A 26228-nucleotide genomic window follows, 5' to 3' on the forward strand; every position below is an offset into this window, starting at 1 on the left:
CTCTGCCATTCGGTATTCCTCAGGTGAGAATTCTTTGTTCAGTTCTGAGCCCCATTTTTTAACGGGGTTATTTGATTTTCTGGAGTCCACCTTTTTGAGTTCCTTATATATATTGGATAATAGTCCCCTATCTGATTTAGGATAGGTAAAGATCCTTTCCCAATCTGTTGGTGGTCTTTTTGTCTTATTGACGGTGTCTTTTGCCTTGCAGAAGCTCTGCAACTTTATGAGGTCCCATTTATTGATTCTCAATCTTACAGCGCAAGCCTTGCTGTTCTATTCAGGAATTTTTCCCCTGTACCCATATCTTTGAGGCTTTTCCCTACTTTCTCCTCTATAAGTTTCAGTGTCTCTGGTTTTATGTGGAGTTCCTTAATCCACTTAGATTTGAACTTGGTACAAGGAGATAGGAATGGATCAATTCGCATTCTTCTACATGATAACCGCCAGTTGTGCCAGCACCATTTGTTGAAAATGCTGTCTTTTTTCCACTGGATGGTTTTTGCTCCCTTGTCAAAGATCAAGTGACCATAGGTATGTGGGTTGATCTCAGGATCTTCAATTCTGTTTCATTGGTTTACTGGTCTGTCGTTATACCAGTACCATGCAGTATTTATCACAGTTGCTCTGTAGTAGAGCTTTAGGTCAGGCATGGTGATTCCTCCAGAGGTTCTTTTATCCTTGAGAAGAGTTTTTGCTATCCTAGGTTTTTTGTTGTTCCAGATGAATTTGCAGATTGCCCTTTCCAAGTCGTTGAAGAATTGATTTGGAATTTTGATGGGGATTGCATTGAATCTGTAGATTGCTTTTGGCAAGATAGCCATTTTTACAATGTTGATCCTGCCAATCCATGAGCATGGGAGGTTTTTCCATCTTCTGAGATCTTCTTTAATTTCTTTCTTCAGGGACTTGATGTTCTTGTCATACAGATCTTTCACTTCCTTAGTTAGAGTCACGCCAAGGTATTTTATATTGTTTGTGACTATTGAGAAGGGTGTTGCTTCCCTAATTTCCTTCTCTGCTTGTTTATCCTTTGTGTACAGAAAGGCCATTGACTTGCTTGAGTTAATTTTATATCCAGCTACTTCACCGAAGCTATTTATCAGGCTTAGGAGTTCTCTGGTGGAATTTTTAGGGTCACTTATGTATACTATCATATCATCTGCAAAAAGCGATATTTTGAATTCTTCTTCTCCGATTTGTATCCCCTTGATCTCCTTTTGTTGTCTAATTGCTCTGGCTAGGACTTCAAGTACAATGTTGAATAGGTAGGGAGAGAGTGGGCATCCTTGTCTAGTCCCTGAATTTAGTGGGATTGCTTCCAGCTTCTCACCATTTACTTTGATGTTGGCTACTGGTTTGCTGTATATTGCTTTTATCATGGTTAGGTATGGGCCTTGAATTCCTGATCTTTCCAAGACTTTTATCATGAATAGGTGTTGGATTTTGTCAAATGTTTTTTCAGCATCTAACGAGATGATCATGTGGTTTTTGTCTTTGAGTTTGTTTACATAATGGATTACATTGATGGATTTTCGTATATTGAACCATCCTTGCATCCCTGGGATGAATCCTACTTGGTCAGGATGGATTATTGTTTTGATGTGTTCTTGAATTCGGTTAGCAAGAACTTTATTGAGGATTTTTGCATCAATATTCATAAGGGAAATTGGTCTGAAGTTCTCTATTTTTGTTGGGTCTTTATGTGGTTTAGGTATCAGAGTAATTGTGGCTTCATAGAATGAGTTGGGTAGAGTATCTTCTGATTGTATTTTGTGGAATAGTTTGTGAAGAACTGGGATTAGTTCTTCTTTGAAGGTTTGATAGAACTCTGCGCTAAACCCATCTGGTCCTGGGCTTTTCTTGGTTGGGAGACTATTAATGACTGCTTCTATTTCTTTAAGGGATATGGGACTGTTTAGATCATTAACCTGACCTTGATTTAACTTTGGTACCTGGTATCTGTCTAGAAACTTCTCCACTTCATCCAGGTTCTCCAGTTTTGTTGAGTATAGCCTTTTGTAGAATGATCTGATGGTGTTTTGGGTTTCTTCAGGGTCTGCTGTTATGTCTCCCTTTTCATTTCTGATTTTGTTAATTAGAGTACTTTCCCTATGCCCTCTAGTGAGTCTGGCTAAGGGTTTATCTATCTTGTTGATTTTCTCAAAGAACCAGCTCCTTGATTGGTTGATTCTTTGAATTGTTCCTCTTGTTTCCACTTGGTTGATTTCACCCCCAAGTTTGATTATTTCTTGCCGTCTACTCCTCTTGGGTGAATTTGCTTCCTTTCATTCTAGAAATTTTAGGTGTGTTGTCAAGCTGCTAATGTGTGCTCTCTCTAGTTTCTTTTTGGAGGCACTCAGAGATATGAGTTTTCCTCTTAGAAATGCTTTCAGTATGTCCCATAAGTTTGGGTATGTTGTGGCTTCATTTTCATTAAACTCCAGAAAGTCCTTAATTTCTTTCTTTATTCCTTCCTTGACCAAGGTATCATTGCAAAGAGTATTGTTTAGTTTCCACGTGTGTGTTGGCTTTCTATTATTTATTTTGTTATTGAAGATCAGTCTTAGTCCATGGTGATCTGATAGGGTGTATGGGACAATTTCAATATTTTTGTATATATTGAGGCTTGTTTTGAGACCAATTATGTGGTCAATTTTGGAGAAGGTACCGTGAGGTGCTGAGAAGAAAGTATATCCTTTCGTTTTAGGTTAAAATGTTCTGTAGATATGTCAGATCCATTTGTTTCATAACCTCTGTTAGTTTCACTGTGTCCCTGTTTAGTTTCTGTTTCCATGATCTGTCCATTGGTGAAAGTGGTGTGTTGAAGTCTCCCACTATTATTGTGTGAGGTGCAAAGTGTGCTTTGAGCTTTACTAACGTGTCTTTAATGAATGTGGCTGCCCTTGCATTTGGGGCATAGATATTCAGAATTGAGAGTTCCTCTTGGAGGATTTTACCTTTGATGAGTATGAAGTGCCCCTCCTTGTCTTTTTTGATAACTTTGGGTTTGAAGTCGATTTTATTCGATATCAGAATGGCTACTCCAGCTTGTTTCTTCAGACCATTTGCTTGGAAAATTGTTTTCCAGCCTTTCATTCTGAGGTAGTGTCTATCTTTTTCTCTGAGATGAGTTTCCTGTAAGCAGCAAATGTTGGGTCCTGTTTCTGTAGCCAGCCTGATAGTCTATGTCTTTTTATTGGGGAGTTGAGTCCATTGATATTAAGAGATATTAGGGAGAAGTAATTGTTGCTTCCTTTTATTTTTGTTGTTAGAGTTGGTGTTCTGTTTTTGTGGCTGTCTTCTTTTAGGTTTGTTGAGGGATTACCTTCTTGCTTTTTCTATGATGTGGTTTCCGTCCTTGTATTGGTTTTTTTCTGTTATTATCCTTTGAAGTGCTGGATTCGTGGAAAGATAATGTGTGAATTTGATTTTATCGTGGAATACTTTGGTTTCTCCATCTATGGTAATTGAGAGTTTGGCTGGGTATAGTAGCCTGGGCTGGAAATTGTGTTCTCTTAGTTTCTGTATAACATCTGTTCAGGCCCTTCTGGCTTTCATAGTCTCTGGTGAAAATTCAGGTGTAATTCTGATAGGCTTGCCTTTATATGTTACTTGACCTTTTTCCCTTACTGCTTTTAGTATTCTATCTTTATTTAGTGCATTTTCCCTTACTGCTTTTAGTATTCTATCTTTATTTAGTGCATTTGTTGTTCTGATTATTATGTGTCGGAAGGAATTTCTTTTCTGGTCCAGTCTATTTGGAGTTCTGTAAGCTTCTTGTATGTTTATGGGCATCTCTTTCTTTAGGTTTGGGAAGTTTTCTTCTATAATTTTGTTGAATATATTTGCTGGTCCTTTGAGTTGAAAATCTTCATTCTCATCTACTCCTATTATCCGTAGGTTTGGTCTTCTCATTTTGTCCTGGATTTCCTGGATATTTTGAGTTAGGATCTTTTTGGATTTTGTATTTTCTTTGATTGTCGTGCAGATGTTCTCTACGGAGTCTTCTGCACCTGAGATTCTCTCTTCCATCTCTTGTATTCTGTTGCTGATGCTTGTATCTATGGTTCCAGATTTCTTTCCTAGTGTTTCTATCTCCAGTTTTGCCTCAATTTGGGTTTTCTTCATTGTTTCTACTTCCCTTTTTAGGTCTTGAATGGTTTTATTCAATTCCATCACCTGTTTGGTCTGGTTTTCCTGCAATTCTTTAATGGATTTTTGTGCTTCCTCTTTAATGTCTTCTACCTGTTTAGCAGTGTTCTCCTGAAATTCTTTAAGGGATTTTTGTGCTTCCTCTTTAATGTCTTCTACCTGTTTAGCAGTGTTCTCCTGCAATTCTTTAAGGGATTTTTGTACTTCCTCTTTAATGTCTTCTACCTGTTTAGCAGTGTTCTCCTGCAATTCTTTAAGGGATTTTTGTGCCACATCTTTAATGTCTTCTACCTGTTTAGCAGTGTTCTCCTGCAATTCTTTAAGGGATTTTTGTGCTTCCTCTTTAATGTCTTCTACCTGTTTACCAGTGTTCTTTTGTATTTCTTTAAGTGTGTTATTAAAGTCCTTCTTGATGTCCTCTACCATCATCGTGAGATATGCTTTTAGAACCGGGTCTAGCTTTTCCGGTGTGTTGGGGTGCCCTGGACTGGGTGAAGTTGGAGTGCTGGGTTCTGATGATGGTGAGTGGTCTTGGTTTCTGTTAGTAAGATTCTTACATTTACCTTTCGCCATCTGGTAATCTCTGGGATTAGTTGTTATTGTTGTCACTGTTTAAAGATTGGAGCAGACTCTGTGTTCCACTCACCAGAAGTCTCAAAATCCTGTGGCGGGTGTCGTGGGTAGCTGGCAGGTGTCAGCAGACCCTGCGCTCTAGCTACCCTGGTGCTGGTCAGACCCGAAGAGGCTTGTGGCCCTACTCAGGCCGGTTTTCTGCTTCCCTAACTAAAGCAGTCTTAGGTCCCATGCGCAATTGGATTGGAGCAGAAGCTGTGTTCCACTCACCAGAAGTCTTAAGATCCTGTGGCGGGTGTTGTGGGTAGCTGGCGAGTGTCAACAGACCCTGCGCCCTAGCTACCCAGGTGCTGGTCTGATTGGAAGAGCTAGTTTCCTTTTCTTTAATACTTAATTTGAACGTATTTTCATGAATTTGCTTATCTTATGTTCTTTTTTATGTTATGTGTCAATTCAAGTGTTTGTTAATTCATCTGCTTTACTTTTATTTTTCAATATTAAATGTATTCATTTTTTGCCAGTGAATAGAATTCTATATTAGATACCAGCACTCTAAACAACACCTAAGCATTTGCCTTTATTGTTTTTGTTTTTCTTTTTGTTTTTTTCGAGACAGGGTTTCTTTGTATAGCCTTGGCTGTCCTGGAACTCACTTTGTAGACCAGGCTGGCCTCAAACTCAGAAATCCGTCTGCCTCTGCCTCCCAAGTGCTGGGATTAAAGGCGTGTGCCACCACCGCCCGGCAGCATTTGCTTTAAACCTTCACATACTGTCAATCTCCATTTCACAAACGTTCTGCCACTGAGCCTCCTTAGTCTAGCAAATTCAGAGTTCAAGTTTAAAAAGAGAGAAAGAAGGACAATTGAACTCCACTTTTCATCATCAGGTATCTCAAAGGAATGTGAGAAACACTAGTAATGACACTACCAGGAAGAAAGAACAGGAAGAATGCAGGTTAAAGAAACATTTGGCATGGAATGAGTTGCTTTCTCCTCAGCTAAGAATCCACATGATAACATGGATACATGACATTGAGGTTAAATTGTTCAATTTGTAGAATACCTCAGTGTATTGAGCAGTACATTTTTGAACTGAAACAGAAGCAGTACAGTCCTTATGTTCTACCATTACACCTCTGGGTTTTTCACTTATGAATATATCTGCCAACCTAATGATTCTTGCCTGCATTAGAATTTGCTTTTGTAGAGATAAGTTTATTTTTCTCATCTCTCTCATTCCCATGAACATCTCAGTGTGAACTTTTTGCCCAGCTTCAAGAGAATGTCACAAAGGGCAGCTCTGTGCCACCTCGGGTCAGAAATCATCTGTCTCTTCCCAGGCTACCTATAGAGCAATAGCATAGATCTCATCTCATCTTACATGCACACAAACACTATTTGTCTAATTTCCCCAGACCAGAGACATACACATCGGCAGGTATGCTTATAAAAATGGAATCAAAATAAAAACGAAAGGGGGGCAGACAGAAAAGGCTTTCTTGTTTGAAGCCTATTGTCCTAGAAGGAATCCATAGCCTTGAATTCATTTAAAGCTTGAACAGGTGAAATGTTTTCTTTTGAGACCCCCATCAAACTTTTGTCTGAAATTCTTCAGGTCTTTTTCCCTTCACAGGGGGCTTCTTTCAGGAGCCTTAATCATCCGAGACACATCTGGAGAGTTGACATCTGCTCTTCCATAGACATTCTGGTACTTGGTTGAGATCTCATAAGATCCTTTCACTGTGGAAACCACAGCATTCATCAGGTTTTGGGCTGCATGGATGAGTGACATAGCAATGTCCAGCCCTAACATAATGAACTTTCCTCTGAGATTCTGAACTAAATCTTCACTTTACTACAGATGTTATGCTTATGGCAATACAAGGCAAACCAATGAAGGTAGGCTAATAATACTTGCATACTGAATCAGGACACAGTATGAGCTGACTTGTCCATTCAAGAGCCTGGTACTGCAGTCTTCTTGGCAGCTTTAATAACATCAGATGCATTTTCCAGTGGGACTTGTGAAGTTTGTCATCTCCATCATGACCATATATATATGCTTGGCTAGAGAAATGTTCTTATTACCACTGTCATTCCAATTAAGATGCCAGCATCCAGCTTGCTTTTGTCTTGTTGAAGAATGTCTACCTGCTTAGCTATTTTTGCTTTCTTCTCCTGTGATAGTTGTGTCATGATGGCCCCTGCACTCTGCCCAGCAATGAGCTGGTTGTCCTAGGGCTGAACACTTGTCCAACAATGCACATCATAATCCTCTTTTCCAAAGTTAGAATTATCTTCTACCTCTTCTGGAGTCATCATTAGCACAGCCTTTCTGATATCTGCAGGGTCCTTCCTGTCCTTAGAGAAATGAGCTGAGGTGGGATACGGCCTTGAACAATGGCCAAAAGACTGACAATCTCTGACCTCATAACTTTCTCTAACTGTACTGGATGCTATTAGCTGATGGCCTCTGGAGACTTGTCACTTTCTTGCTTATTCTTTGGCCAAAACCCACTGGCTTTGGCCATTAACACATGCTGTATTAGGTAATGAATGCCCAGAATTAGGTAAATTATTTATTGTTAGCATTCCTTTCTCTGGCCAGCTAGTCAGAAGCCCCTTTGTAGGTGATGTTAGTTAACTCTTTATGAACCAGAAAGAAAAGATTCACTCACAAAGAAAACACAAACACACTAGATGAAGTGGAAAATGGCTGCATCCATACATTTGGCTGGCTGGCTGGATGGATGGATGGGGCACAGCCCCCCAAGCTACCATACCATACCACCTTTATTTCTTTTCTTTGGCCTTTTTACAAACAAATGTTCTTAGAAAGTTAGCTCATAAATAAAATGTTACACAAAATGAGATCGACAAAAAGATGTTGTATTAAGTTGAAAGCAGTGTTTTCTTCTATATGCTCATTATAAGTTCAAAGCAACAGTCTCACCTGGACTTGTCTTATCATAGTGCATACCTATGACTTTGTCCTTAGACCTGAATGATTTTCCTGGAACACAAATTTGTTCCAAGTCTATATATCCTTTGAGTGAAATATGAAAGCTCATTGTATTTCTTATTACACAGCTTTTACTTACTATCATGAGTAGCAGGTACATTCTATACTTGATTTTAAATTTATTACACCTTTCTACCAAAACAACTTAAACTGTCACTTAAAACTTTCTTCCTAAGATTATTTGGATCAAATCAGGAATTCTACAAAATCATTAATTCTTGTAAACAGCATTAATTCATGAAAGTTAATCCTTATGTTGATCTGCTCAGGGTGGTATAATGCCAAAGTATTATTATATTGATTTAATAATGACAAAAAAGGCATATCAGCAATCCTAGAATGGGACCCCTTTATGGCTTTGCCTGGTAGAGCTTACCCTTCACAGACCATGCAAAAAAATGGTAGGCCACCTCTAGGAAGTCCACCACTTCAGGCAAGCTACCTTCTAGCCTTAGCTTTTTCTAGATGATGCCTGACAATAGAGAAACATCATACACCGTGCATAAGACTTCGAGGAATGATCAAGCCTGCTCACTCAGTCAGTCAACAGGTTCTCCAGCACAGGAGCAACAAGTGAAAAGAAAGAGACAACTGGACAATACTGTAGCATGACTCCAGTCAATTCTGAGACTGAAGGCAGGTTTATTTTTTTCCTCAATCTGCTTTTATCCAATTTTAATTACATGCAAGTAACAAGGGCAAGTAGTATAATAAACAACAAGCAAGACACTGAGCAAAGCCCCATGATTATTCCCTTGATAGCTGTTTCTAAGGGCTTGTCAGAATGACCAAAATATCTGAGCCCACTTCCTTGTCCAAGCCCAAAATCAGATTTCTTGTATGAAGCCTACTTCTTTTGTTCCACCCTAAAATTGAGATTCCTGCCTGAACTTAGTTCCTTGTCATGGCCTAATATCAGATTCCTGCCTGAAGCCCATTTCTTTGTTCTTGACCAATGTCAGATTTCTGCTAAATGTCTCCCCCATCCCCAGAGGTTCCACACAGATGAACTTATTCTCCTTGAAAGGTTGAAGGAAATTGGCATTCAGGGCTTCAATATCAACCTTAACTTGTTCAGCAAAGGGTGGCATCACTGTTTCCAAAAGCAATTTTGAGGACACAGACTGTCAATCTGCATGGCTGCCATCCTGACTAACTTCACCCCTTCCTCATTTTTGGAGATGGAACAAGCCAAATTGGTAACTCACACAAAAGTTGTCTCCTTCTGGTGTCATTATGACTCCTGTCAGAGTTGGAATTTTTGAATCAGGAAGCTTTGGTGCTTGTTTGCATCACACCACAAATTATGGCTTTCCATTATCTAGTTGGACTCTGTGAACAATTTCCTACTTGCTCCCTGTAGCACCTCTCTCCTGGTGTATTTTAATATGCAAGTAAAAGGCCTATGAGATAACTTAGTGGTAGGCTACTTGCCTCACAAGTTCAAAACCTGGGTTTCAGTCAGTTGTACTACAGAATTAAGTCAAATTAGAAATAAAAGTATCAATTAGAATCAAATACAACTAAATAAAAACTTAAGCATATTTTCTAAAAATTTGATTGCAAATGATAGGTCATAACATTAGAAAAAGGAGATGTTTCAATCATGGTTAGAAATCTAAAACTGTAAAAAAATTGACTAAAGCAAAATCAAACTTAATGCTGCATCAAGTTAGTTGCTTTTTCAGAAAAAAAAAAAGGACTATTTGCCAGATCATAATAATGAATAAGGTTTTTGCTTCTTGAGTTGTAAATATGTACAATCATAGAATTCAATGACTAATCTCATATATAAGTATTTGCCAGAATTCTAATGCACATCGTTCTCAATATTTGAAAAGGTCATTAGAACCATTATTTCTGTGAACCATCAACTGCTATTAGTAGTAACTGAGTGTAAGAAAATTATCTAAAAAAAAAAAGAATCTTTAAATAAACTTAAGATTTTTCTACAGATTTGTTAAGATTATTTTTAAGGTTCCTAAAATATACATCCAAGTTGCTTACCTTTGAGTGTTGAGTGTGCTTGGAAGATTTTATTTCAACTTTATATCAACCACCATTACTCAGTTGATAAATTTGGAAATCATCCAAGACATATTTTTTTCAAAAGTAGCTTATTCAAAATATCTATTTATTGATATGAATTATTTCTATTTTCAGCTTCATTAAAAATATGAAATAGTAGATCATTGGCTACTTTTCTGAATTCATGTATTTTTTTGGAAATCGTTATTTATCTTAACAATATACCATAGAATTTTCAAAATAATTTAATAGTGCTCAACATGCCTTGTTGACTTTTTTTACCTACTTACTGTATAGCAATTGGTGTTAAAGCTTCAGAAATCTCTATAGTAATTATACATTAAAGCTGTAAGCAAGCCACTGCCAATTGATTGTTAGATGAGAAATTACCATTTCATTTTCAATTCCATCCCATGCTCTTTGGGGAGTTTGGAACAGTTTACTGTCATATGTAAAAGTAACAAGCAAATCACGGACTGCACTCAGCCTTGTGTAATTCCCTCTCCCAAAACTTGCATTTCCCCAGTCATCACACAGAATTGTCAAAACTACGTTTATCCTTTGTTCTTGTGCTTCAACAAATGTTTCTGCCTAACTCCTTTTCTCTATAGTGGCACTATTATCTTTCTAACCATGCACAATAAAATTAAATCTCACATGCTTTACCTTGTCCCAAACTTTAGAGTTTGCATGGCATTCAACACCATCTCTAGTAGGATGTTGTCTTAGTCAGGGTTTCTATTCCTGCACAAACATCATGACCAAGAAGCATTTGGGGAGGAAAGGGTTTATTCAGCTTACACTTCAACATTTCTGTTCATCACTGAAGGAAGTCAGGACTGGAACTCAGGCAGGTCAGGAAGCAGGAACTGATGCAGAGGCCATGGAGGGATGTTCTTTACTGGCTTGCTTCCCCTGGCTTGCTCAGCCTGCTCTCTTATAGAACCAAGACTACCATCCCAGAGATGGTCCCACCCACAAGGGGCCTTTCCCCCTTGATCACTAATTTGAGAAAATGCCTTACAGTTGGATCTCATGGAGGCATTTCCTCAACTGAAGCTCCTTTCTCTGTGATAACTCCAGCTGTGTCAAGATGACACAAAACTAGCCAGTACAGATGTGCTCGATGAAGTTACACAATTTATCTCATCACTTCTCCATACTAACTTAAAATCCTTTTAATCTTTTTTTATTCTTTAAGGGAAAGTGCTCAGGCAGCAATATAGCAGTTTTTCTGGATCTCCCAGTTCATTGTTCCTGCAGAGGGTGTATCTGATGTGAAATTATACTGTACAATCTTCTTTCTCTCTGATCAAAAATTCCTTTTAACTCTCCTGAAAACTTCCTATCACCAATATAGACTCTAAGGAGGAAGAAAGGCAAAGAAATTATGAATGTCACTACATGTAGGAAGCCGCACGCCCAAAAGATGGCTCTGACCTCCAGTACACCAGCGCCATAAACAAAGCCATTGCACAGGCGCCAGCAGGTGTTACATATCAAAGGGGCCAACAGACTGATGAATCCCAGGAGGACATGTAGCTCTCCCCAGTGCTGGGGTGGATATAGGCGGTCCTCCCGGGGTTTCGGGAGTTCCCCAGTAGCATGGAGGTGTTCCTGAAATAAAGAAAGCTGTTGAGAAGAATTCGACCATGTTGCGTCTTTTCTTGCTGGACAAGGTGAGTGCAACAAAGTGGTGGCCCGTATGGGGAACTGAGGATTTCATGGATTCAGAACTCTTCAGCTGAAGAACGGCATAACCAGTAAGTCTCCAAAAATTGATCCCTGGTTAAAAGGAGGGATATGATTCTCTTGCCCGTAGACCCAGTGTGGGTAGCTCTTAGTGTTTTTGTTTTGTTTTTTGTAATTTCTGGCCTCTGCTTTTGGGTGATAGGAGCAGTTAAGGCAGGTCAGAAAATTTTTATGGAACAAGAAAGTATGTCAGAGGAAGATAGGAAACATATAAGTAAAAGAAAGAAAAGGGGCGAAAAAGAGAGAGAAAAGGAAAAGGGAGGAAAGGAAAATTCAAAAGGAAAAGGAAATAATGAGAAAGGAAAGGAAATAGCAAAAGGATATCCCTCATTAAAAGACTTAACAATAAGTTCAGCAAGTTCTGACTCCAGTGACTCAGAGCTTGATAAAGATGAGGAAGCTGACCTAGAAGAAGAGGCAGCTCAGTATGAGAGGGATAGGTACGAAAAAAGGGGGGTCGGCTGGCAAAGGAGTAAAGTGCCGACCGCTCCACCTCTTAACCCTGAGTATACAGTAAAAAAGGAATCCACAAAAGCTGGTAAACAAGGTACCTCATTGTGCTCAGAGGTTTGGAAGGAAGCTGAACTGACTTTCCCTGTATTCTTAGATGGCCAGGGACGACGGTATCATGAGCCAATAGATTTTAAAACTATTAAGCAGCTGGCTGAGTCAGTCCGTACCTATGGGGTGAGTGCAGCTTTTGTAGTTGCACAGGTCAAGGCGCTTGCTAGATATCGCCTCACCCCGGAGGACTGGAATAATATTGCTCGAGCTTGTTTGTCGTCCGGACACTGTTTAGATTGGAAGTCCTTGTCCTATGAATATGCAAACAGTCAGGCATCAGCAAATTTAGCCACAGGACAAGATCCTCAGAGACATTGGGATGCAGACATGCTTCTAGGTTTAGGACGTTTTGCTTTAGATCAAACAAATTATCCTGAAGCAGTCTATGCTCAAATAAATGAGGTAGCTACCAAAGCATGGAAGGCATTGCCGAACAAAGGCGCAGTCTCAGGCAATCTTACAAAAATCTTGCAGGGTCCCACAGAATCATTTTCAGACTTTGCAGCATGCCTCATTGAAGCAGCCGCTAGAATTTTTGGAGATCCTAATATAGCTATGCCTTTAGTAAAACAGCTAGTGTATGAGCAATGCACTAAGGAGTGTAGAGCAGCTATTACACCATATAAACATAAAGGTTTAGAAGTTTGGATGAAGGTTTGCAGAGAACTAGGGGTCCCGTTGACCAATGAAGGCCTGGCGGCAGCTGTGGTACAATTGGGTAGATCTAATAATGATACTTGTTATAAATGTGGCCAGAGAGGACATTTTAGAAGGCAATGCCCCGAAAATGAGAAAAGGACTCAATTAGATAAACCTAGACAGCCAGGAATATGCCATAAATGTAGAAAAGGAAAACATTGGGCTAATGAGTGCAGATCAATAAAGGACATAGAAGGCCGACCATTACAAGCAGGATATACTAAGGACATAGAAGGCTGACCATTACAAGCAGGATATAATGGCACTAGGCCAAAAAACGGACAGCGGGGCCCACGTCCCCAGGGCCCTCAAATATATGGGGCTCTTCAGAAAGACCAGACAAGATCTTGGCCGTCTCTCTGTCACCCGAGAGACCACGGAGAGCCACTACTGAGCCACTACTGACCACAGAGAGCCGCAGGATTGGACCTCCACTCCACCACCAGACTCGTATTAACCCCACAGATGGGGGTACAGCCCATAGATACAGATTTTAAAGGCCCCCTTCCCAAAGATACTGTAGGACTATTGCTTGGCCGCTCATCTTCTGCTTCAAAAGGATTACAAATTACCCCTGGAGTGATTGATCCAGATTATACGGGGGTTGTGAAAATCTTAGTGGCCTCCCCCAGTGGTATTTCAGCTATCTCTCCAGGAGATAGAATTGCTCAATTATTACTATTGCAAAGTTTGCATAAACATTTTCCAGCAAATAATAAAATAAGAGAAGAGAGTGGACTAGGTTCTACAGGTTCTCGGTTCACTTTCTTATCAATGGAATTAGGAGATCGCCCCATGTTAACTTTGGAGGTTGAAGGACGATCCTTTCTGGGGTTGCTAGACACAGGTGCAGATCGCAGTATTATCTCCGCTCATGATTGGCCACCAAAATAGCCTTCGCAAACATCATCTCAAAGCCTCCGCAGTCTAGGTTATAAGACTGCTCCCCTTATAAGTGCTAAGGAATTAACTTGGAAACATGAGGAAGGTAAGTCAGGGAAATTTTTTCCTTATATTGTGGATATTCCTGTGACCCTATGGGGTAGGGATGTCTTAACCCAAATGGATCTTATACTAACTAATGAGTATTCCCCACAAGCCTGAGAAATTATGTCTAATATGGGCTACACCCCAGGAAAAGGGTTAGGAAAGTCATTACAAGGCAGGACTAGGTCAGTGCCTGCAAAGTTCAAACAAGATAGAAAGGGATTGGGTTTTTCCTAGGGGCCGTTGAGGGTGGTATACCCATTACTTGGAAAACAGAGGAGCCTGTATGGTTTCCTCAATGGCCACTTTCCACTGAAAAATTAGTAGCTGCCAGAGAATTAGTAGAGGAACAATTGAAATTAGGACATATTCAACCTTCCCAGTCACCTTGGAACACACCCACAGTCTTGATTAAGAAAAAATCAGGCAAATGGAGGCTCCTGCATGATCTTCGAGCCATTAATAATCAAATGCAGATTATGGGCCCCATACAGAGGGGTCTGCCCCTACTTTCTAGTTTGCCCAAAGAGTGGGCTATTATAATCATTGACATTAAAAATTGTTTTTTCTCTATTCCCCTTGCATTGTGTGATAGTGAGCGCTTTGCCTTTACTCTTCCTTCTGTAAATAATGAAGAGCCTAATAAATGGTATCAATGGATAGTTTTACCTCAAGGGATGGCAAACAGTCCTACTATGTGTCAACTTTTTGTAGGAGAAGCCCTACAACCTGTCCATGATGCATTCCCAAAGTTAAGGATAGTAGATTATGTAGATGATGTCCTTCTTGCCTCAAAGAATAAAGAAAGTTTAGATGAAGCCTATATTAAGCTAGTAAAAGAATTAGAAATGAAACAATTATTTATAGCTCCTGATAAAGTTCAAATGGGAAATTTAGGAGAGTTCTTGGGTGCTCAAATTACTCCACATTTTATTACACCCCAAAAGATAGAATTATGTAAAGATCATTTAAAAACATTAAATGATTTCCAGAAATTGCTAGGTGATATAAATTGGATTCATCCATATATGAGGCTATCAAATTTTGAATTAATCCCCCTTTTTGATATATTGAAGGGCGATCCACAGCTTTTGTCACCTCGTGCTCTCACCCGAGGCCCAAGTAGCATTAGAAAAGGTAGAAAGGTGTTTAGAAATGGCCAAACTGTATAGATGGAAAGAGGGAGAGGACATCCTCTTATGCATTTTGAAGACATTCCGTCAACCAACAGGAGTGTTGTGGCATTCAGGTCCTCTATTGTGGATTTATCCTCATGTATCTCCCAATAAAACCCTTGAATATTATCCCATTGCTGTAGCTCAATTAGCGATTTGGGGCATTAAATCGTGTATTCAACATTTTGGAGCACCCCCTCAGAAAATCATTACACCTTATAATGCTAATCAAATACAGATTCTAAGTTCTTTGATAGATGATTGGGCTCTATTGCGCTGTAGTTTTAATGGGGAATTAGGTAATCATTATCCCAAAGATCCTTTGCTACAATTTTTTAGTGAAAATCCAGTGATTTTCCCCAAAGTCACAGCATCTAAAGCCATATCAGGTGCATTGGATATATATACAGATGGTTCTAAAACAGGTGTTGGTGCCTATGTAGTTAACTCTCAAAAACCCGTTCTTTTTCAATACAATCCTGGCACCCCACAACTTACTGAATGTAAAATTGTGTTGGAAGTATTCAAAGCTTTTAAGGAATCTTTTAATCTAGTCTCTGATTCGACTTATGTAGTAAATTCAGTGCATGCATTAGAAATTGCAGGACCCATTATACCTACAAGCCCTGTGTGCACCATCTTATTAGAGTTACAAAATTTGATTTGGAAAAGAACACATAAATTCTTTATTCAACATATACGAGCTCACTCTACCTTACCAGGCCCTATGGCAGAAAGAAATGCCTTAGTGGACACTAGCACTCGCATGGAATTTATTTTTCATGCCACCCCACTGGAGCTTGCAAAAGATTTTCATCGATTGTATCATGTTCCTGCTGCTACACTTCAGCAGAAATTTGATATCTCTCGAACCTCAGCACGAGATGTGGTGTTACAATGTCCACAGTGTGTACAATTTCACCACCCTCCTCATGTTGGTATTAACCCTCGTGGATTGCTTCCTCTAAAACTGTAGCAAATGGATGTTACTCATGTCTCAGCATTTGGAAGATTAAAATATGTTCATGTTTCAATTGACACCTGTTCAGGTGTCATTTTCGCCTCCCCCATGTCCGGTGAGAAATCCCACAATGTGGTTGGCCATTGCCTAGAAACCTGGGCAGCTTGGGGAAGGCCAGATAGTTTAAAAACTGATAATGGCCCCGCATATACATCAAAATCATTCCAAACCTTTTGAAAAATAATGCACGTTAGTCACTCTACTGGCCTTCCCTACAATCCACAGGGCCAAGGCATTGTGGAAAGAGCACATCGAACCTTAAAAGAACTCTTACAAAAACAAAAAGGGGGAATTGCCCATGGCCAGCCACCCAAAGAACAATTATCTTTAGCCCTCTTTACTTTAATATTTTTTTAATTCTGGACGAACATGGTCGTTCGGCTGCAGATAGGCATGCCATGACCTCGCCTATCCTTAAACAGGATGTCAAATGGAAAGATGTCCTAACTGGAAAATGGTATGGCCCAGATCCTGTTATTTCGAGATCCAGGGGAGCAGTTTGTGTTTTTCCACAAAGTCAAGAACACCCGATTTGGGTACCAGAGAGGCTGATGTGAAAATTACTCCCCCCGACAGCGATATAGATTGTAATAGTTCTGGAAGGACATGTTTGTTAGCAGAATGTTGGCAGGGTATACTGCTGTGGTTGTGAAATTTCTTACCTTTGTGCCTATAGTAGATTTTGAAATGTTTGCCACCTATGCCCATTAGGTGCCCCTTGTATAAAGTTGTATAAGCTAATTTCTCTCAGTCTCTTGAACAGATTCACCTCTTATCTGAGTAGGAAATTGGTCGGCTAAAGCGGAGTAGTTGTCCAGAAAGCTGCTTCTCCAGATTGCCAAACTCAACAGCACTCAACTGGACCCCGTCACCTTAGGGGACTTCACCTCCTGGATCACCAATGCCTTCTCATAGTTTAAGGAGTGGGCGGGAATTTTGGCCTGGGGCGCAGTGGTCCACCTGGGTTGTGTCTTTTGTGTCTGGCAAACGAGAGCACACTCAGTATAAGGCAGTGGTGTACCAAGCATTGATGGCAATTAAAGAGGGCGTCTCCCCTGAAGTTTAGTTCCTCTTTTGTAGAGTTTGCCCTAGGTCATTTAGCAGTTACTGTCACACAGCACTGCGATATACAGAGACGGGCAACTTTCCTTATGCACAGACCAACCTAAGACATGTGGCCCAGTGGCGATAGGGTAACCCTAGGACGGGTAAGGCTGTGACATGAAAGGATCAACCTAAGACAGGAGCCGTAGCTGATGGACAGACTTGCCCAGACCTAGTCCAGCATCATATTATTAAACAAAAAAGGGGGAGATGTAGGCAGCCGCACGCCCAAAAGATGGCACTGACCTCCGATAGACCTGTGCTGTAAACAACGCCATTGCGCAGGCACCAGCCCGAATCTGGCGCCAACCCCTCCCGAGCAGGTGTTACATATCAAAGGGGCCGACAGACTGATGAATCCCAGGAGGACACGTAGCTCTCCCCAGTGCTGGGGTGGATATAGGCGGTCCTCCCGGGGTTTCAAGAGTTCCCCAGTAGCATGGAGGTGTTCCTGAAATAAAGAAAGCTGTTGAGAAGAATCTGACCATGTTGCGTCTTTTCTTGCTGGACAAGGTGAGTGCAACAACTACAGTAAAAAATGTCTTTATTCACACACACACACACACATTCACACACACACACATATTCTCACACACATATTTACGTGTGTGAGTAAATAAGTAATTGAGTAAGTTGCTTACTACATTGTGGAAAACTAGACATAATGAAAGATTGTTACGTCGAACATAATTACCATAAGTACTTTTTCTCTAAGGTCTGGTAAATAGTACACTGGCAATGCTCACTGATTCTGATCAATATAGAAGTGAGCATACAAGAAAAGCTGAACAAGAAAAACAGTAAAATTTCCTTTATTTCAGATACAGGGATTCATTTATAATAAATCCCAAATGCACCATTAAAATTGTTAGTTCTAATGAATTAATTCAGTACCGTTGTACGATATAGAATCGACAAGCATATTTTTCTCATATAAACTGCCAATAATATGCTGAACTTCCCAAAAAACCTGAACTATCCATGAATAGATGTAACTAAAGAGGTAAATGAGAAAAATAATTTCAAATTAAACCCAAAGAGATTAAAAATATCCAAAGGAGTTTGAAGGGAAACTAATTAAATATATCACTCTTCTTGATTTAAATTTATACTAATAAGTTTTAGCAACCAACAGTAGAGTATTGTCATTAAAATATATCTAGACCAATTCTCATGACACCATTTCAACCTCCTTCTTCAGATCTCTTCATCCAACCTCTGAATCCTGAACCATACAGGTTAGATTCCCTTTTCCCACCCACTTTTCTTGCTCACTGAGTCCTCTGGGGGCACCCTGAGCTGCCCTGGGCAGTCTGCTTTCCCTGGAGGAGTTCCAATATCCCAACACCTCTCTACCCTCCTTCATCAGACCTGTAGGTCATGGAAGAAATAAAGAAGGAGAGTAAAGACTTTCTAGAATTCAAAAGGCACAACATACCCAAATTCATCTGATGAAATGAAAGCAGTGAAAAGAGGAAAGTTCATAGCATTACTGCCTCCATAAAGAAATAAGAATGATAGACAAACCATTAGCCAAATTGACCAAAAGACAGAAAGATGATATCCAAACAAACTCAGAAATGAAAAAGGAGTCATAATACGAGACACTGAGCAAATTCAAAGAATCATTCGGTCTTACTTCAAAAACTTGTACTATACATAATTGAAAAATATCAATAGAATGTATTTGCAGATACCACTTAACAAGCAGTCTTATAACCCATAAAGAAAAAGAAGTTGCCGTTAAAAGTCCCCCAACCAAAACACGGCCAGGGCAGATAGTTTTACTGCAGAATTCTACCAGACCTTCAAGGAACAGCTAATACCAATATACCTCAAACTATTCCACCAAATAGAAACAGAAGTACCACTGCCAAACTCATTCTCCAAAGCCACAGTCACCCTGACACCCTGATACAAAACCTAAAAAAAGAAGGAGAATTTCAGACCAATTATTCTTATGCATATTGATGCAAAAAACCCTTGCAAATCAAATCCAGGAACACATCAAAAATATCATCCACCATGATCAAATAGGCTTCATTTCAGGGATAAAGGAATGGTTCAATATACAAAAATCCATCAATATGATGCACCATATCAAAAAAACTGATTGGAAAAAAGCTCACACACAATCATCTCATTATATGCTGAAAAAGCCTCTAACAAAATCCAACACCCCTTCAGGTTAAAAGTCTTAGAGAGATGAGAGATATAAAACACAATATACAGCAAACCAATCACCAACATTAAACTAAATGCAGGATAATTTAAATCAACTCTACTAAAATCAGGGACAAAATAAGGTGCTATTCTCTCCTTATCTAGACAATATTATACTAAAAATTGTAGCCAGAATAATTAGACAACTAAAGGAGATCCAGAGTATACAAATTGGAAAAAAGAAGTCAAAGTACAGCTATTTTCAGATGATATGATAGTATTCAAATGTGACCCTAAAAATTCAACCAGAGAATTCCTATAGCTGATAAACACCTTCAGCAAAGTGGCTAGATGCAATATGTATTTAAAAAAAAAATCAGTAGTCATTCTTTCTATAAATGACAAGTGGACAGAGAAAGAAATTACAATAGTCATGAATAATATAAAATATCTTCATGTAACTCTAACCAAGCAAGTGAAAAACCTGTATGACAAGAATTTCATGTTACTGAAGAAAGAAATTGAGGAAAATATCATAAGATGGAAAGATCTCCTATGTACATGAATTAGTAAAATTAACATAGAGAAAAGTGGTCATTTTAACCAAAGCAATTTGCAATAAAATTCGAATCAAAATTCTAACACAACTATTTAAAGACCTTGGTAGAGCAATTCTCAACTTCAGATGAAAAATCAAAAATCCCAAGATAGCTAAAACAATCATGAACAGTAAAATAACTTCTGGAGGTATCACCATCCCTACTCCAAGGTGTACTACAGAACAAAAGAAATAAAAAGCTGCATGTTATTAGTATAGGAACAGAAATATTGATCAATGGAATTGAATCAAACCCCCCCAAAAATGGTTCTGGTCTAACTAGATACCTGCCTGGTGTTTACTCCCTTATAAGTAGATATTAGCCACAAAACATAGGATATCCATGATACACTCCACAGAGTCAAAGAAACTAAACCAGAAGTAAAACCCAAGCAGCTATGCTTGACATTCACTTAGAAGGGGAAATAAAAAAGGTCATATTAGACAGATGGATGGAGAGAGCTGAGTGAAAGGGGTGATGGGGATGTAAATGTGGTGGGGGTATTCAGGATCACGTATGGGGAGGGATAGGAGAAATGGCCAGATGACCATGAAAATGAATGGGAATCTGCAACTGGCAGGGGTGAGAAGGAGATGAGTCAGAGACCAGCAATAGGGGAGTTGCCCAAGAATCAGTGGGGGAGACTTAGCTGTGACTCACAGCATTGGGGATATATAACCTGAAGGGGCCACCCCTATAGCCAGGCAGCAACTCTAGTGGCTTGATAGGGATACCAACCCATCCACAAAATTATCTACCCAAAATCTATGCTGTCTACAAGAAATTCAGGGACAGTTTAGGAGCAGAGAATGTGGGAATGGCCAAGCAACAAGTGGCCCAACTAGAGATTTATCCCATGGACAAGCTCCAATTCCTGACACTATTATTGATATTTTGTTACATTCTGTTATACTTGACAATGGAAGCCTAGCAAGACTTTCTGTGAGAGACTCCACCCTGCAGCTGACTCAGATGGATGAAGATACCCGTAGCCAATCAGTGCATGGAGCTTGAGGACTCTTATGGGTAAGTTGGGGCAAGGATTGAGTGCCCTGAAGTGGGGTAGGAACTCCACAGGAAGATCAACAGAGTCAACTAACCTGGATCCTTGAGGCTCTCAGAGATTGAACCGCCAACCAAAGAGTATATACTGGCTGGACCTATGCCCCCTGCATATGTAGCAGATATGCAGCAGCTGTCTTCATGTGGATCATGTGTATTGAGGGCTATCCCTAAAGCTATTGCCTATCTATGGAAACTGTTCCACCTACTTGGCTGTTTTGTCTGGCCTCAGTAAGAGAGGATGTGCCTAGCCCTGCAGACTTGATGTGCCAGGGTAGGAGTGAGGAAGGGGGGCTCTACCATCTCAGAGGAGAAGTGGAAGAAGGAAGGAGGGATTGTGGTTAGGGGTGACCTAAATTGGGTGCAGTGATCAGAATTTAAAGTGAATTAAAAAATAAACTTATGGCGCGGGACCTGAGACTGCATTAGTTAGGGAAGCAGAAACCGGCCTGAATAGGGCCACAGGCCTCATCCGGCCGGATCAGCGCCGGGGTAGCGGGAGCACAGGGTTGCCTGACACCCGCCAGCTACCCACGATCCCCGCCGCAGGATTTTGGGACTGCTGGTGAGTGGAACACAGCTTCTGCTCCAATCTTTAAACAGTGACAACGATAACAACTAACCCCAGAGATTACCAGATGGCGAAAGGTAAACGTAATAATCTTACTAACAGAAACCAAGACCACTCACCATCATCAGAACCCAGCACCCCCACTTCGCCCAGTCCAGGGCACCCCAACACACCGGAAAAGCTAGACACGGATTTAAAAGCACATCTCCTGATGATGATAGAGGACTTCAAGAAGGACTTTAATAACACACTTAAAGAAATACAGGAGAACACTGCTAAACAGGCAGAAGACAATAAAGAGGAAGCACAAAAATCCCTTAAAGAATGGCAGGAGAACAATGCTAAAGAGTTACAAATCCTTAAAGAAAAACAGGATAACATAATCAAACAGGTAGAAGTCCTTACAGAAAAACAGGAAAACACATCCAAACAGATGATGGAAATGAACAAAACCATACTAGACCTAAAAAGGGAAGTAGACACAATAAAGAAAACCCAAAAGGAGGCAACACTGGAGATAGAAACCCTAGGAAAGAAATCTGGAACCATAGATATGAGCATCAGCAACAGAATACAAGAGATGGAAGAGAGAATCTCAGGTGCAGAAGATTCCATAGAGAACATCGGCACAACAATCAAGGAAAATGTAAAATGCAAAAAGATCCTAACTCAAAACATCCAAGAAATACAGGACACAATGAGAAGACCAAACCTACGGATAATAGGAGTGGATGAGAATGAAGATTTTCAACTCAAAGGACCAGCAAACATCTTCAACAAAATTATAGAAGAAAACTTCCCAAATCTAAAGAAAGAGATGCCCATGAACATACAAGAAGCCTACAGAACTCCAAATAGACTGGACCAGAAAAGAAATACCTCCCGACACATTATAATCAGAACAACAAATGCTCTAAATAAAGATAGAATACTAAAAGCAGTAAGAGAAAAAGGCCAAGTAACATATAAAGGCAAGCCTATCAGAATTACACCAGATTTTTCACCAGAGACTATGAAAGCCAGAAGATCCTGGACAGATGTTATACAGACACTAAAAGAACACAAATTCCAGCCCAGGCTACTATACCCAGCCAAACTCTCAATTAACATAGATGGAGAAACCAAAGTATTCCACGACAAAACCAAATTCACACATTATCTCTCCACGAATCCAGCCCTTCAAAGGATAATAACAGAAAAAAACCAATACAAGGACAGGAACCACGCCCTAGAAACAACAATAAGTTAATCCCTCAACAAACCTAAAAGAAGACAGCCACAAGAACAAAATGCAAACTTTAACAACAAAAATAACAGGAAACAACAATTACTTTTCCTTAATATCTCTTAATATCAATGGACTCAACTCCCCGATAAAAAGACATAGACTAACAAACTGGCTACACAAACAGGACCCAACATTTTGCTGCTTACAGGAAACTCATCTCAGAGAAAAGGATAGACACTACCTCAGAATGAAAGGCTGGAAATCAATTTTCCAAGCAAATGGCATGAAGAAACAAGCTGGAGTAGCCATTCTAATATCTGATAAGATTGACTTCCAACCCAAAGTCATTAAAAAAGACAGGGAGGGACACTTCATACTCATCAAAGGTAAAATCCTCCAAGAGGAACTATCAATCCTGAATATCTATGCTCCAAATACAAAGGCAGCCACATTCATTAAAGAAACTTTAGTAAATCTCAAAGCACACATTGCACCTCATACAATAATAGTGGGAGACTTCAACACACCACTTTCACCAATGGACAGATCATGGAAACAGAAACTAAACAGGGACACAGTGAAACTAAGAGAAATTATGAATCAAATGGATCTGGCAGATATCTACAGAACATTCTATCCTAAAACAAAAGGATATACCTTCTTCTCAGCACCTCATGGTACCTTCTCCAAAATTGACCACATAATTGGTCACAAAGCAGGCCTCAACAGATACAAAAATATTGAAATTGTCTCATGCATCCTATCAGATCACCATGGACTAAGGATGATCTTCAATAACAAAATAAATAATAGAAAGCCAACCTTCACGTGGAAACTGAACAACACTCTTCTCAATGATACCTTGGTCAAGGAAGGAATAAAGAAAGAAATTAAGGACTTTTTAGAGTTCAATGAAAATGAAGCCACAACATACCCAAACTTATGGGACGCAATGAAAGCATTTCTAAGAGGAAAACTCATAGCTCTGAGTGCCTCCAAAAGGAAACTAGAGAGAGCACACATTAGCAGCTTGACAACACACCTAAAAGCACTAGAACAAAAGGAAGCAAATTCACCCAAGAGGAGTAGACGGCAGGAAATAATCAAACTCAGGGGTGAAATCAACCAAGTGGAAACAAGAAAAACTATTCAAAGAATCAACCAATCAAGGAGCTGGTTCTTTGAGAAAATCAACAAGATAGATAAACCCTTAGCCAGACTCATTAGAGGGCATAGGGAAAGCATCCTAATTAACAAAATCAGAAATGAAAAAGGAGACATAACAACAGATCCTGAAGACATCCAAAACACCATCAGATCCTTCTACCAAAGGCTATACTCAAAAAAACTGGAGAACCTGGATGAAATGGAGAAGTTCCTAGACAGATACCAGGTACCAAAGTTGAATCAAGATCAGGTTAATGATCTAAACAGCCCTATATCCCCCAAAGAAATAGAAGCAGTCATTAATAGTCTCCCAACTAAAAAAAGCCCAGGACCAGATGGGTTTAGTGCAGAGTTCTATCAGACCTTCAAAGAAGATCTAATCCCAGTTCTTCACAAACTATTCCACAAAATAGAAACAGAAGGTACTCTACCCAACTCATTCTATGAAGCCACAATTACTCTGATACCTAAACCACAAAAAGACCCAACAAAGATAGAAAACTTCAGACCAATATCCCTTATGAATATTGATGCAAAAATCCTCAATAAAGTTCTTGCTACCCGAATCCAAGAACACATCAGAACAATCATCCATCCTGACCAAGTAGGCTTCATCCCAGGGATGCAGGGATGGTACAATATACGGAAATCCATCAATGTAATCCAGTATATAAACAAACTCAAAGACAAAAACCACATGGTCATCTCGTTAGATGCGGAAAAAGCATTTGACAAGATCCAACACCCATTCATGATAAAAGTCTTGGAAAGATCAGGAATTCAAGGCCCATACCTAAACATGATAAAAGAAATCTACAGTAAACCAGTAGCCAACATCAAAGTAAATGGTCAGAAGCTTGAAGCAATCCCTCTAAAATCAGGGACTAGACAAGGCTGTCCACTTTCTCCATACCTATTCAACATTGTACTTGAAGTCCTAGCCAGAGCAATTCGACAACAAAAGGAGATCAAAGGGATACAAATTGGAAAAGATGAAGTCAAAATATCACTTTTTGCAGATGATATGATAGTATATATAAGTGACCCTAAAAATTCCACCAGAGAACTCCTAAGCCTGATAAACAGCTTCGGTGAAGTAGCTGGATATAAAATTAACTCAAACAAATCAATGGCCTTTCTCTACACAAAGAATAAACAAGCTGAGAAAGAAATTAGTGAAACAACACCCTTCTCAATAGTCACAAATAATATAAAATATCTTGGCGTGACTCTAACTAAGGAAGTGAAAGATCTGTATAATAAAAACTTCAAGTCTCTGAAGAAAGAAATTATAGAAGATCTCAGAAGATGGAAAGATCTTCCATGCTCATGGATTGTCAGGATCAACATTGTAAAAATGGCTATCTTGCCAAAAGCAATCTACAGATTCAATGCAATCCCAATCAAAATTCCAAATCAATTCTTCAACGAATTAGAAAGTGCAATCTGCAAATTCATCTGGAATAACAAAAAACCTAGGATAGCAAAAACTCTTCTCAAGGATAAAAGAACCTCTGGTGGAATCACCATGCCAGACCTAAAGCTCTACTACAGAGCAATTGTGATAAAAACTGCATGGTACTGGTATAGTGACAGACAAATAGACCAATGGAATAGAATTGAAGACCCAGAAATGAACCCACACACCTATGGTCACTTGATCTTCGACAAGGGAGCTAAAAACATCCAGTGGAAGAAAGACAGCATTTTCAACAAATGGTGCTGGCACAACTGGTTGTTAACATGTAGAAGAATGCGAATCGATCCATTCCTATCTCCTTGTACTAAGGTCAAGCCTAAGTGGATCAAGGAACTTCACATAAAACCAGAGACACTGAAACTTATAGAGGAGAAAGTGGGGAAAAGCCTTGAAGATATGAGCACAGGGGAAAAATTCCTGAATAGAACAGTAATGGCTTGTGCTGTAAGATCGAGAATTAACAAGTGGGACCTCATGAAACTACAAAGCTTCTGCAAGGCTAAAGACACCATCAATAAGACAAAAAAACCACCAACAGATTGGGAAAGGATCTTCACCTATCCTAAATCAGATAAGGGACTAATATCCAATATATATAAAGAACTCAAGAAGGTGGACTCCAGAAAGTCAAATAACCCCATTAAAAAATGGGGCTCAGAACTGAACAAAGAATTCTCACCTGAGGAATACCGAATGGCAGAGAAACACCTGAAAAAATGTTCAACATCCTTAATCATCAGGGAAATGCAAATCAAAACAACCCTGAGATTCCACCTCACACCAGTCAGAATGGCTAAGATCAAAAATTCAGGTGACAGCAGTTGCTGGCGAGGATGTGGAGAAAGAGGAACACTCCTCCATTGTTGGTGGGATTGCAAG

General features: G+C 39.6%; 1 pseudogene; it reads right to left on the reverse strand.

The window, feature by feature from the left end:
* Positions 1–6245: 6245 nt before the first annotated feature.
* LOC110306533 (catenin alpha-2-like) lies at positions 6246–17357 on the reverse strand (annotated as a pseudogene).
* Positions 17358–26228: the final 8871 nt, after the last annotated feature.

This window comes from Mus caroli, unplaced genomic scaffold (genome assembly GCF_978045245.1).
Source record: "Mus caroli unplaced genomic scaffold, Mus_caroli_1 scaffold_14, whole genome shotgun sequence".
NCBI classification, from domain to species: Eukaryota; Metazoa; Chordata; class Mammalia; order Rodentia; family Muridae; genus Mus; species Mus caroli.